Below are 13,198 nucleotides of genomic sequence, written 5' to 3' on the forward strand. Positions count from 1 at the left end.
GATTAGGGCCCACCTCATTTTAATTATTACCTCTGTAAAGGTCTTATTTCCAAATAAGGTCACATTCTGAATTACTGAGGGTTAGGACTTCAAAGTGTCTATTCTGGGGGGACAAAATTTTACCTATAACAATCACAATAAAAACTAATTATTGAAATACTTATAACAAACAAGAAATATAAAAGAACCTAAACCAAGGTACATTTTAATCAAATTGCTTGAAACTAGTGAAGAAAGAAAATCTTCAAATCAGCCAATGCAAATAGACATGGTATATACAGGGGAACAAAGACAAGTTCTTTCATGTTTCTCATGCTTGGGGTTTGTTGAGCTTTTCGAATCTGTGGGTGTATAGTTGTCATGAACTTTACAAGATTTTCAGCCAATTTTTTAAAATATATGTATATTTTCCCCTTTCTTCTCCTCTGGGGAGAGTAATTCTAAATGTTTATAGATGAAGCCACATCAAGTTGTCTCACTGCTCACTGATGCTTTCATTTTTTTCCCAGTACTTTTTCTCTATTTTATTTTGAATAATTTCTATTGCTACACCTTCAAGCTCACTAATCTTTTTTTTTTGTTTTACAATTTTGTATCTAATTTAACTTTTTTTAAACTTAATGAAAAGTATAACAGGATCAAAACATTTAAATTGAGTACACTTACTAATCGTTCCAGTAATTCATTTAGTCATATCAAATATAGGATATGAAAAATAAATTCAGAAGTGCAATTACTTTAGAATGCACTCCTTCCACTTTTGTCAAAGTTTATACTTATGTACCTAATCTATAGTGGAAGCAGAGTTTCTCTCTAAAAAACATTATCTCCTTAAACTCGCAAGGTGCATATTAGAGCCATGAGTAATTTCTTTCATGTAAAATTGTAGTACAGGCCTTTCAAATTTGACATTTCACTGGTATGATACCACAACTAACATATATAATCACTGTATAGTGCCTTGGCATTCCATTAACAACCATTATTTTCTTTAATGTAGAATGATTAATATATACTCTACAAGGGGCATTGAGGTTAGTAATTCTATAGGGTATATCCTGACATAATTTTCAAATTGTATAATGACACAAACAACTTTGTTAAGGCCATATTTTATTTGCTGATTAATGGAGAAAAGGGAGTGTAATTTCATTTTCTTAAAAGTCTGCATTCCTATAAATCATGAAAATTTGGAAAGATTGTTAAATCATTAAAACTTTAAATATATCTTACACAATCTTTTTTTTTTTTTTTTTTTTTTTGCGGTACGCAGGCCTCTCACTGTTGTGGCCTCTCCCGTTGCGGAGCACAGGCTCCGGACGCGCAGGCTCAGTGGCCATGGCTACAGGCCCAGCCGCTCCGCGGCATGTGGGATCTTCCTGGACTGGGGCATGAACCCGTGTCCCCTGCATCGGCAGGCAGACTCTCAACCACTGCGCCACCAGGGAAGCCCTACACAATCTTGTTTATACAAAACTATAAGTTAAATATAAACATGAAGCAATCATGATAATTTTATACAAATCTATTTTATGATCTTCAGTTATATATAAAATTTCTCAGTTCTGTTACTCGTGACAAGATCAATACCAGACTGAATTACTATCTACTGGCAAAAGGCCCAAAAAGCTTATTTTAGCGTTAATCTTTTACATGATTAAATGTATTTCCTACTTTGAAATCACCTAAACATTGGGGAAAAAAAGAAAAAAAAATGAAAGGGCAGTATATTCATAAACCAGCAAATAATTTCATTGAAATGTACCATAAAACACAAAGAACCACCATATGCCTGTATGAAAAACATGGTGCATTACATATTCACACAGAGATCTATGCATGCATGCGTGTGTATATACTCACACACACATATCCAGTCATAAAACAAAACCTATTAAGATTCTGCCGTATCCAGCTGGAGACGTTCCATATCCAGTTTTGCATTTTTTCTTACTACATCAAATAAATAGCTTTTTGTCATCATCCCATTCTTTTTTTTTTGCGGTACGCAGCCCTCTCACTGTTGTGGCCTCTCCCATTGCGGAGCACAGGTTCCGGACGTGCAGGCTCAGCGGCCATGGCTCACGGGCCCAGCCGCTCCGCGGCATGTGGGATCTTCCCGGACCGGCGCACGAACCCGTGTCCCCTGCATCGACAGGCGGACTCTCAACCACTGCGCCACCAGGGAAGTCCTGTCATCCCATTCTTGAACACTGTCTGGAGAAAATCATGACCTTATTCTTCAAAGTATTTTTGAAATGCAACAAAATTCCCTGCTGGTATCCTATGTAAAGGTAATCAGCCCTACCTGGGCCTTTTGTTGGGATCAGCAACAAAGTCCTTAAAGACATTAATCCCAAGGCCAGTAATTACAACATGACTATACTTGACGGAAACGTTCAAGAGATGCCTTGTTAATTGCTGTAGCAAAGCTTCCACCAGAACCAAAAGAAACATTTTCAACGCTCCATTTTTGTTTCTTGCTTCACACGTTCCACAGTCTCTTTAAAGGTGTTACATCTGCAACATCCCCTTGACTAACTCTAGGGTAAGGGGGCAGCAACTTGCAGCTCATTGAGTTCTCAGTAGCAGGGAAATTCGTACCTAAAATATCATAGTCTTTAATACAGTATTAAGAAGATTTCAAGAAACAGCTATGATTATTAGTGGTGCCTCTGCATACTTTGGAAACATTAAATGTCTTGGATCCTTACCCTCTATTATCTCTCACACATTATAAATGTTATAGTTATTGCAGACTACAAATCCAGGCGCTGATAAAAAACTGTTTCTTTATGTTCAGAAACATCTTTTTTATGGTCTTCACCTCAAGCTGTTATGGTACTGTGTTCTGCCACTAGAACAGAATAGACTAGAACAGGATCTTTTGTTCCATAGCATTTTCTTTTTAAACATCTTTATTGGAGAATAATTACTTTACAATGCTGTGTTAGTTTCTGCTTTATAACAAAGTGAATCAGATATACATATACATATATCCCCATATCTCCTCCCTCTTGCCTCTCCCTCCCACCCTCCATATCCCATCCCTCTAGGTGGACACAAAGCAATGAGCTGAGCTCCCTGTGCTGTGCAGCTGCTTCCCATTAGCTGACTATTTTACATTTGGTAGTGTATATATGTCCATGTCACTCTCTCACTTCATCCCAGCTTACCATTCCCCCTCTCCATGTCCTCAAGTCCATTCTCTACGTCTGTGTCTTTATTCCTGTCCTGCCCCTAGGTTCTTCAGAACCTTTTTTTTTTTTTTTTAAGATTCAATATATATGTGTTAGCATACGGTTTTTTTTTTTTCCTTTCTGACTTAACTTCACTCTGTATGACAGTCTCTAGGTCCATTCACCTCAAAACAAATAACTCAATTTCATTTCTTTTTATGGCTGAGTAATATTCCATTGTACATACATGCCACATCTTCTTTACCCATTCATATGTCAGTGGACACTTAGGTTGCTTCCATGTACTGGCTATTGTAATTAGAGCTGCAATGAAGATTTTGGTACAAGACTCTTTTTGAATTATGGTTTTCTCAGGGTATATGCCCAGTAGTGGGATTGCTGGGTCGTATGGTAGTTCTATTTTTAGTTTTTAAAGGAATCTCCATACTGTTCTCCATAGTGGCTGTATCAATTTACATTCCCACCAACAGTGCAAGAGTGTTCCCTTTTCTCCACACCCTCTCCAGCATTTATTGTTTGTATATTTTTTGATGATGGCCATTCTGACCGGTGTGAGATGATACCTTATTGTAGTTTTGATTTGCATTTCTCTAATGATTAGTGATGTTGAGCATTCTTTTATGTGTTTGTTGGCCATCTGTATATCTTCTTTGGAGAAATGTCTATTTAGGTCATCTGCCCATTTTTGGATTGGGTTGTTTGTTTTTTTGTTATTGAGCTGCATAAGCTGCTTATAAATTTGGAGATTAATCCTTTGTCAGTTGCTTCATTTGCAAATATTTTCTCCCATTATGAGGGTTGTCTTTTGGTCTTGTTTATGGTTTCCTTTGCTGTGCAGAAGCTTTGAAGTTTCATGATGTCCCATTTGTTTATTTTTGTTTTTATTTCCATTTCTCTTGGAGGTGGGTCAAAAAGAATCTTGCTGTGATTTATGTCATAGAGAGTTCTCCCTATGTTTTCCTCTAAGAGTTTGATAGTGTTTCGCCTTACATTCAGGTCTTTAATCCATTTTGAGTTTATTTTTGTTTGTGGTGTTAGGGAGTGTTCTAATACATAGTTTTATATGTACCTGTCCAGTTTTCCCAGCACCACTTATTGAAGAGGCTGTCTTTTCTCCACTGTATATTCTTGCCTCCTTTATCAAAGATAAGGTGACCATATGTGCGTGAGTTTATCTCTGGGCTTTCTACCCTGATCCACTGATCAATATTTCTGTTTCTGTGCCAGTACAATACTGTCTTGATTACCGTAGCTTTGTAGTATAGTCTGAAGTCAGGGAGCCTGATTCCTATAGCTCCATTTTTCTTTCTCAAGATTGCTTTTGCTATTAAGGGTCTTTTGTGTTTCCATACAAATTGTGAAATTTTTTGTTCTAGTTCTGTGAAAAATGCCAGTGGTTGTTTGATAGGGATTGCATTGAATCTGTAGATTTCTTTGAGTAGTAGAGTCATTTTCACAATGTTGATTCTTCCAATCCAGGAACATGGTATATCTTTCCATCTATTTGAATCATCTTTAATTTCTTTAATCAGTGTCTTATAATTTTCTGCATACAGGTCTTTTGTCTCCTTAAGTAGGTTTATTCCTACATTTTATTCTTTTTGTTGCAATGGTAACTGGGAATGTTTCTTAATTTCACTTTCAGATTTTTCATCATTAGTGTATAGGAATGCAAGAGATTTCTGTGCATTAATTTTGTATCCTGCTACTTTACCACATTCATTGATTAGCTCTAGTAGTTTTCTGATCGCATCTTTAGGATTCTCTATGTATAGTATCATGTCATCTGCAAATAGTGACAGCTTTACTTCTTCTTTTCCGATTTGGATTGCTTTTATTTCTTTTTCTTCTCTGATTGCTGTGGCTAAAACTTCCAAAACTATGTTGAATACTAGTGGTGAGAGTTGGCAACCTTGCCTTGTTCCTTATCTTAGTGAAAATGGTTACACTTTTTCACCATTGAGGATGATAATGGCTGTGGGTTGTCATATATGGCCTTGATTATGTTGAGGTAAGTTCCCTCTATGCCTACTTCTGCAGGTTTTTTATATAAATGGGTGTTGAATTTTGTCGAAAGCTTTCTCTGCATCTATTGAGATGATCATAGGTTTTTCTCCTTCAATTTGTTAATATGGTGTATCATGTTGATTGGTTTGCATATATTGAAGAATCCTTGCATTCCTGGAATAAACCCCACTTGATCATGGTGAATGATCCTTTTAATGTGTTGTTGGATTCTGTTTGCTAGTATTTTCTTGAGAATTTTTGCATCTATGTTCATCAGTGATACTGGTCTGTAGTTTGCTTTCTTTGTGACATCTTTGTTTGGTTTTGGTATCAAGGTGATGGTGGCCTTGTAGAATGAGTTTGGGAGTGTTCCTCCCTCTGCTATATTTTGGAAGAGTTTAAGAAGGATAGGTGTTAACTCTTCTCTAAATGTTTGATAGAATTCGCCTGTGAAGCCATCCGGCCCTGGGCTTTTGTTTGTTGGAAGACTTTTAATCACAGTTTCAATTTCAGTGCTTGTGATTGGTCTTTTCATATTTTCTGTTTCTTCCTGGTTCAGTCTCGGAAGATTGTGCATTTCTAAGAATTTGTCCCTTTCTTCCAGGTTGTCCATTTTATTGGCATAGAGTTGCTTATAGTAATCTCTCATGATCCTTTGTATTTCTGCAGTATCAGTTATTACTTCTCCTTTTTCATTTCTAATTCTATTGATTTGAGTCTCCTCCCTTTTTTTCTTCATGAGTCTGGCTAATGGTTTATCAATTTTGTTTATCTTCTCAAAGAACCAGCTTTTAGTTTTATTGATCTTTGCTATCATTTCCTTCCTTTCTTTTTCATTTGTTTGTAATCTGATCTTTATGATTTCTTTCCTTCTGTTAACTTTGGGTTTTTTTTAATTCTTCTTTCTCTAATTGCTTTAGGTGCAAAGTTACGTTGTTTATGTGAGATGTTTCCTGTTTCTTCAGGTAGGATTTATTGCTATAAACTTCCCTCTTAGAACTGCTTTTGCTGCATCCCATAGGTTTTTGGGTCGTGGTGTCTCCATTGTCATTTGTTTCTAGGTATTTTTTGATTTCCTCTTTGATTTCTTCAGTGATCACTTCATTATTAAGTAGTGTATTGTTTAGCCTCCATGTGTTTGTATTTTTTACAGATCTTTTCCTGTAATTGATATCTATTCTCATAGCGTTGTGGTCGGAAAAGATACTTGATACGATTTCAGTTTTCTTAAATTTACCAATGCTTGATTTGTGACCCAAGATATGATCTATCCTGGAGAATGTTTCATGAGCACTTGAGGAAAATGTGTATTCTGTTGTTTTTGGATGGAATGTCCTATAAATATCAATGAAGTCCATCTTGTTTAATGTATCATTTAAAGCTTGTGTTTCCTTATTTAGTTTCATTTCGGATGATCTGTCCATTGGTGAAAGTGTGGTGTTAAAGTCCCCTACTATGTTTGTGTTACTGTCGATTTCCCCTTTTATGGCTGTTAGTATTTGCGTCATGTATTGAGGTGCTCCTATGTTGGGTGCATAAATATTTACAATTGTAATATCTTCTTTTTGGATTGATCCTATGATCATTATGTAATATCTTTCTTTATCTCTTGTAATAGTCTTTTTTTAAAGTCTATTTTGTGTGATATGAGGATTGCTACACCAGCTTACTTTTGATTCCCATTTGCATGGAATATCTTTTTCCATCCCCTCACTTTCACTCTGTATGTGTCCCTAGGTCTGAAGTCGGTCTCTTGTAGACAGCATATATATGGGTCTTGTTTTTGTATCCATTCAGCCAGTCTGTGTCTTTTGGTGGGAGCATTTAAACCATTTACATTTAAGAAAATTATCGATATGTATGTTCCTATTCCCATTTTGTTAATTGTTTGGGGTTTGTTATTGTATGTCTTTTCCTTCTCTTGTGTTTCCTGCCTAGAGAAGTTCCTTTAGCATTTGTTGTAAAGCGGGTTTGGTGGTTCTGAACTCTCTCAGCTTTTGCTTGTCTGTAAAGGTTTTAATTTCTCCATCAAATCTGAATGAGATCCTTGCTGGATAGAGTAATCTTGGTTGTAGGTTTTTCTCCTTCGTCACTTTAAATATGCTCTGCCACTCCCTTCTGGCTTGCAGAGTTTCTGCTGTCAGATTAGCTGTTAACCTTATGGGAATTCCCTTGGGTGTTATTTGTTGTTTTTCCCTTGCTGCTTTTAATATGTTTTCTTTGAATTTAATTTTTGATAGTTCGATTAATATGTGTCTTGGTGTATTTCTCCTTGGATTTATCCTGTATAGGACTCTCTGTGCTTCCTGGACTTGATTAACTATTTCCTTTCCCATATTAGGGAAGTTTTCAACTATAATGTCTTCAAATATTTTCTCAGTCCCTTTCTTTTTCTCCTCTTCTTCTGAGATCACTATAATTCAAATATCGGTGCATTTAATGTTGTCCCAGAGGTCTCTGAGACTGTCCTCCGTTCTTTTCATTCGTTTTTCTTTATTCTGCTCTGAAGTAGTTATTTCCACTATTTTATCTTCCCGGTCACTTATCCGTTCTTCTGCCTTAGTTATTCTGTTATTGATCCCTTCTAGAGTATTTTTGTTTTCATTTATTGTGTTGTTCATTGTTGCTTGTTTCCTCTTTAGTTCTTCTATGTCCTTGTTAAATGTTTCTTGTGTTTTCTGTATTCTGTTTCCAAGATTTTGGATTTTGTTTTCTCTCATTATTCTGAATTCTTTTTCAGGTAGACTGCCTATTTCCTCTTCATTTGTTAGGTCTGGTGGGTTTTTACCTTGATCCTTCATCTGTTGTGTGTTTTTCTGTCTTCTCATTTTGCTTATCTTACTGTGTTTGGGGTCTCCTTTGTGCATGCCGCAGGTTCGTAGTTCCCGTTGTTTTTGGTGTCTGTACCCAGTGGCTAAGGTTGGTTCACTGTGTTGTGTAGTCTTCCTGGTGAATGGGACTAGTGCCTGTGTTCTGGTGGATGAAGGTGGATCTTGTCTTTCTGGTGGGCTGGTCCACGTCTGGTGGTGTGTCTTGGGGTGTCTGTGGCCTTATTATGATTTTAGGCAGCCTCTCTCCTAATGGGTTGGGTTGTGTTCCTGTCTTGCTAGTTGTTTGGCATAGGGTGTCCAGCACTGTAGCTTGCTGGTCGTTGAGTGAAGCAGGGTCTTGTTGTTGCGTGGTGATCTCCGGGAGATTTTCACCGTTTGATATTACATTGAGCTTGGAGGTCTCTTGTCGAACAGTGTTCTGATATTGGCTCTCACACCTCAGAAGCACAGCACTGGCTCCTGGCTGGAGCACCAGGAGCCTTTCATCCACACAGCTCAGAATAAAAGGGAGAAAAAAATAGAAGGAAAGAAAGAAAGAGGATAAAATAAAATAAAGTTACTAAAATAAAAAATAATGATTAAGAAAAAAAATTTTTTTTGAGTAAAAAAAAAAAAACACGGACGGACAGAACCCTAGGACAAATGGTGAATGCAAAGCTATACAGACAAAATCTCTCACAGAAGCATACACATACACACTCACGAAAAGAGGAAAAGGGGAAAAAGTAATATGTCTTTCTCCCAAAGTCCATCTCCTCTATTTGGGAGGATTCGTTGTGTATTCATGTATTCCACAGATGCTCGGTACATCAAGTTGATTGTGGAGATTTAATCCACTGCTCCTGAGGCTGCTGGGAGGGATTTCCCTTTCTCTTCTTTGTTCGCACGGCTCCCGGGGTTCAGCTTTGGATTTGGCCCCGCCTCTGCGTGTAGGTCGCCTGAGGGCGTCTGTTCTTCGCTCAGACAGGATGGGGTTAAATGAGCAGCTGATTCAGGGGCTCTGGCTCACTCAGGCTGTGGGGAGGGAGGAGTACAGATGTGGGGCGAGAATGCAGCGGCAGAGGCCCGCATGACGTTGCAGCAGCTTGAGGGGTGCTGTGCGTTTTCCCGAGGAAGTTGTCCCTGGATCCCGGGACCCTGGCAGTGGTGGGCTGCACAGGCTCCTGGGAGGGGAGGTGTGGATAGTGACCTGTGTTCGCACACAGGCTTCTTGGTGGCTGCAGGAGCAGCCTTAGCGTCTCATGCCCGTCTCTGGGGTCTGCGCTGATAGCCGCAGATTGCACCCATCTCTGGAACTCCTTTAAGCAGCGCTTTCAATCCCCTCTCCTTGTGCACCAGGAAACAAAGAGGGAACAAAAAGTTTCTTGCCTCTTCGGCAGGTCCAGACCTTTTCCCAGACTCCCTCCCGGCTAGCCGTGGCGCACTAAACCCGTCACGCTGTGTTCACGCCACCAACCCCAGTCCTCTCCCTGTGATCTGACCTCTGAAGCCTGAGCCTCAGCTCCCAGTCCCCACCCATCCCGGAGGGTGAGCAGACAAGCCTCTCGGGCTGGTGAGTGCTGGTCGGCACCGATCCTCTGTGCGGGAATCTCTGTGCTTTGACCTCTGCACCCCTGTTGCTGCGCTCTCCTCTGTGGCTCCGAAGCTTCCCCCTTCCGCCACCCGCCGTCTCTGCCCATGAAGGGGCTTCCTAGTATGTGGACACCTTTCCTCCTTCACAGCTCACTCCCACTGGTGCAGGTCCCATCCCTATCCTTTTGTCTCTATTTATTCTTTTTTCTTTTGCCCTACCCAGGTACATTGCGAGTTTCTTGCCCTTTGGGAGGTCTGAGGTCTTCAGCCAGCGTTGAGTAGGTGTTCTGTAGGAGTTGTTCCACGTGTAGATGTATTTCTGATGTATCTGTGGGGAGGATGGTGATCTCCGCGTCTTACTCTTCTGCCATCTTCCTCAACCTCAGCTTTTCCAGTTGTTTTTGGTGTCTGCCCCCAGTGGCTAAGTTTGGTTCAGTGGGTTGTGTTGGCTTCCTGGTGGAGGGGACTAGTGCCTGTGTTCTGGTCGATGAGGGTGGATCTTGCGTTTCTGGTGAGCAGGACCACATCCCATGGTGTGTTTTGGGGTGTCTGTGGCCTTATGATTTTAGGCAGCCTCTCTGCTAGTGGGTGCGGTTGTGTTCCTGTCTTGCTAGTTGTTTGACCTATGGTGTCCAGCACTGTAGCTTGCTGCTCATTGAGTGGAGCTGGGTCTTTTCACTGAGATGGAGATCTTGGGAGAGCTTTTGCCGTTTGATACTACATGGGGCCAGGAAGTCTCTGGTGGAGCAATATTCTGAACTCAGCTCTCCCACCTCAGAGGCTCAGGCCTGACACCTGGCTGGTGCACCAAGACCTTGTCAGCCACACAGCTGAGAATGAAAGGGAAAAAAAAAGAAAGAAAGAAAAAAGAAGAAAACTAAAATGAAATAAAATAAAATAAAAGTTATTAAAATTAAGAATATTAAAAATAAAAAAATTAAAAAGTAATAGAAAAAAAGGAAAGAAAGAAGAGAGGAACCAATCCAAAAAACAAATTCACCAGTGATACAAGCACTAAAAACTATACCAAAAAAAAAAAAAAAAGAAAAGATAGAATCCTAGGTAATTGGTAAAAGCAAAGGTATACAGACAAAATCACACAAAGTAGCATACACATACACACACAAAAGGTGAAAAATGAAAGAAGAAAAAATATAGATATATTTAAAAAAAGAAAGAGAGCAACGAAATCAATAAATGTACCAGTGATAATAAGCTCTAAATACTAAACTAAGATAAACATAAAAGCAGAAACAAATTAGATGCAGAAAGCAACCCCCAAGTCTACAGTTGCTCCCAAAGTCCACCACCTCAATTTTGGGACGATTCCTTGTCTATTCAGTTATTCTAGAGATGCAGGGTACATCAGGTTGGTTGTGGAGATTTAATCCGCTGCTCCTGAGGCTGCTGGGAGAGATTTCCCTTTCTCTTCTTTGTTCGCACAGCTCCTGGGGTTCAGCTTTCGATTTGGCCCCACCTCTGCATGTAGGTCACCCTCTGGGGTCTCTTCTTTGTCCAGACAGGAGGGGGTTAAAGGAGCAGCTCCTTAGGGGGCTCTGGCTCACTCAGGCTTGGGGAAGGAGGGATACAGAATGTGGGGCGAGCCTGCAGTGACAGAGGCCGACGTGATATTGCAACAGCCTGAGGCGTGCCTTGTGTTCTCCCAGGGAAGTTGTCCATGGATCACGGGACCCTGGCAGTGGTGGGCTGCACAGGCTCCCCGGTGGGGAGGTGTTGATAGTGACCTGTGCTTGTACACAGGCTTCTTGGTGGCTGCAGCAGCAGCCTTAGCTGTTCATGCCCGTCTCTGGTGTCTGTGCTGATAGCCGCGGTTCACGCCCGTTTCTGGAGCTCATTTAGGGGGTGCTCTGAATCCCCTCTCCTCTAGCACTCCGGAACAATGTTCTCTTGTCTCTTAGGCAGTTCCAGACTTTTTCCTGGACTCCCTCCTGGCTAGCCGTGGCACACTAGCCCCCTTCAGACTGTGTTCATGCAGCCAACCCCAGACCTTTCCCTGGAATCCGACCTCTGAAACCTGAGCCTCAGCTCCCAGCCCCCGCCCGCCCTGGCGGGTGAGCAGGCAAGCCCCTTGGCCTGGTGAGTGCTGGTTGGCACTGATCCTCTTTGTGGGAATCTCTCCGCTTTGCCCTCCGCACCCCTGTTGCTGTGCTCTCCTCCGTGCCTCCGAAGCTTCCCCTCCCCACCCAGCCCCATCTCTGCCAGTGAAGGGGCTTCCTAGTGTGTGGAAACTTTTCCTCCTTCACAGCTCCCTCCCAGAGGTGCAGGTCCCATCCCTATTCTTTTGTCTCTGTGTTTCCTTTTTTCTTTTGCCCTACCCAGGTATGTGGGGAGTTTGTTGCTTTTTTGGGAAATCTGAGGTCTTCTGCCGGCATTCAGTAGGTGTTCTGTAGGAGTTGTTCCCCATGTAGATGTAATTTTGATATATTTGTGGGGAAGATAGTGATCTCCACGTCTTACTCCTGTGCCATCTTGAAGGTCCCCCCTCCATAGTATTTGTAATTAAACCAATCCCTGCTACTCTATCTTTTCCTTTGAAATTAACCAAGTCAGCAGAGGCTCCAATGCCAGCAGTCTCTTAAAAAGAGACTCCTCTGTAGCCAAAATCATGTAACTTACATACAGGACCATCTAGGTTATTGGAAATTTCTAATAAATATTTGGCCAATATTTTCTTCTGCTCTCTAGCATTTGTGACCGCTGTTATTGGATACTAGGACTGAACAAGAATAGTCTCAATCCAGTTTGTTAGCAAGTAACACTGTGAATCTGAGTTTTCTACTGTGAAGAGAAACTTTCTCTGAGAATGACAGAGCCTGCAGGAGCAGTTTTTATTTCTATTGGAAGATGTCCATCATATTTCTCAAGAACGTAGTTCTATCCCTTTTCATGAAAGACATCATCTGGAAAGTTCATTAATCTTTTATTCTGCAATGTCTATTCTGCTGTTCATCCTATCTAGTGAATTTTTTATTTAAGCTCTTGTAATTCTCATCTTTATAAGTTTGATTTGGCTCTTTTTTTTTTATCTTCCATGCTTCTACTTAGCACATCCAGTCTTTCTTCCAATGTGCTAACTCTGTGGAGTATCTGGAGTGCTGGCAACGTTCTATTTCTTAACCTGGCTGGGGGATACTTGGTGTTTGCTTTACATTATTTGGTAAATTTTACATTGATGTTTTTCATACTTTTCTACATGTATATGATATTTCAAAATGAAAATTAGATGGTCCAAGGAATCATATTAGCTCCACAGACTTTCAAAATCCAGCCGGTTACCACAAACTTCACCACTACTACTCTGATCCATGCCTCCATCATTCATAAACTTGTTAATAGCAAAACCCAACCCACCAGACTTCCTTCTTCTGCTCTTGCCTGCTATAGTCTACTTTCAGCTCAATGGCTAATGTCTTTCTTTTAAAATACAAGTTCAGTGATGTCATCCTCTGCTCAAATCCCAATGGCTTCCTATCTCAGTCAGAGTCAAAGTCAAACTTTTTATGGTTTACAAAGGCTTAGATGATCGGGCATCCTCTTATCTCTCTGACTCCTTTCATAACATTTGTT

General features: G+C 40.4%; 1 pseudogene; it reads right to left on the reverse strand.

The window, feature by feature from the left end:
• Window positions 1-1,894: 1,894 nt before the first annotated feature.
• Window positions 1,895-12,544, reverse strand: LOC115844229 (nicotinamide phosphoribosyltransferase-like; annotated as a pseudogene).
• Window positions 12,545-13,198: the final 654 nt, after the last annotated feature.

Source organism: Globicephala melas, chromosome 3, assembly GCF_963455315.2.
Source record: "Globicephala melas chromosome 3, mGloMel1.2, whole genome shotgun sequence".
Classification (NCBI taxonomy): Eukaryota; Metazoa; Chordata; class Mammalia; order Artiodactyla; family Delphinidae; genus Globicephala; species Globicephala melas.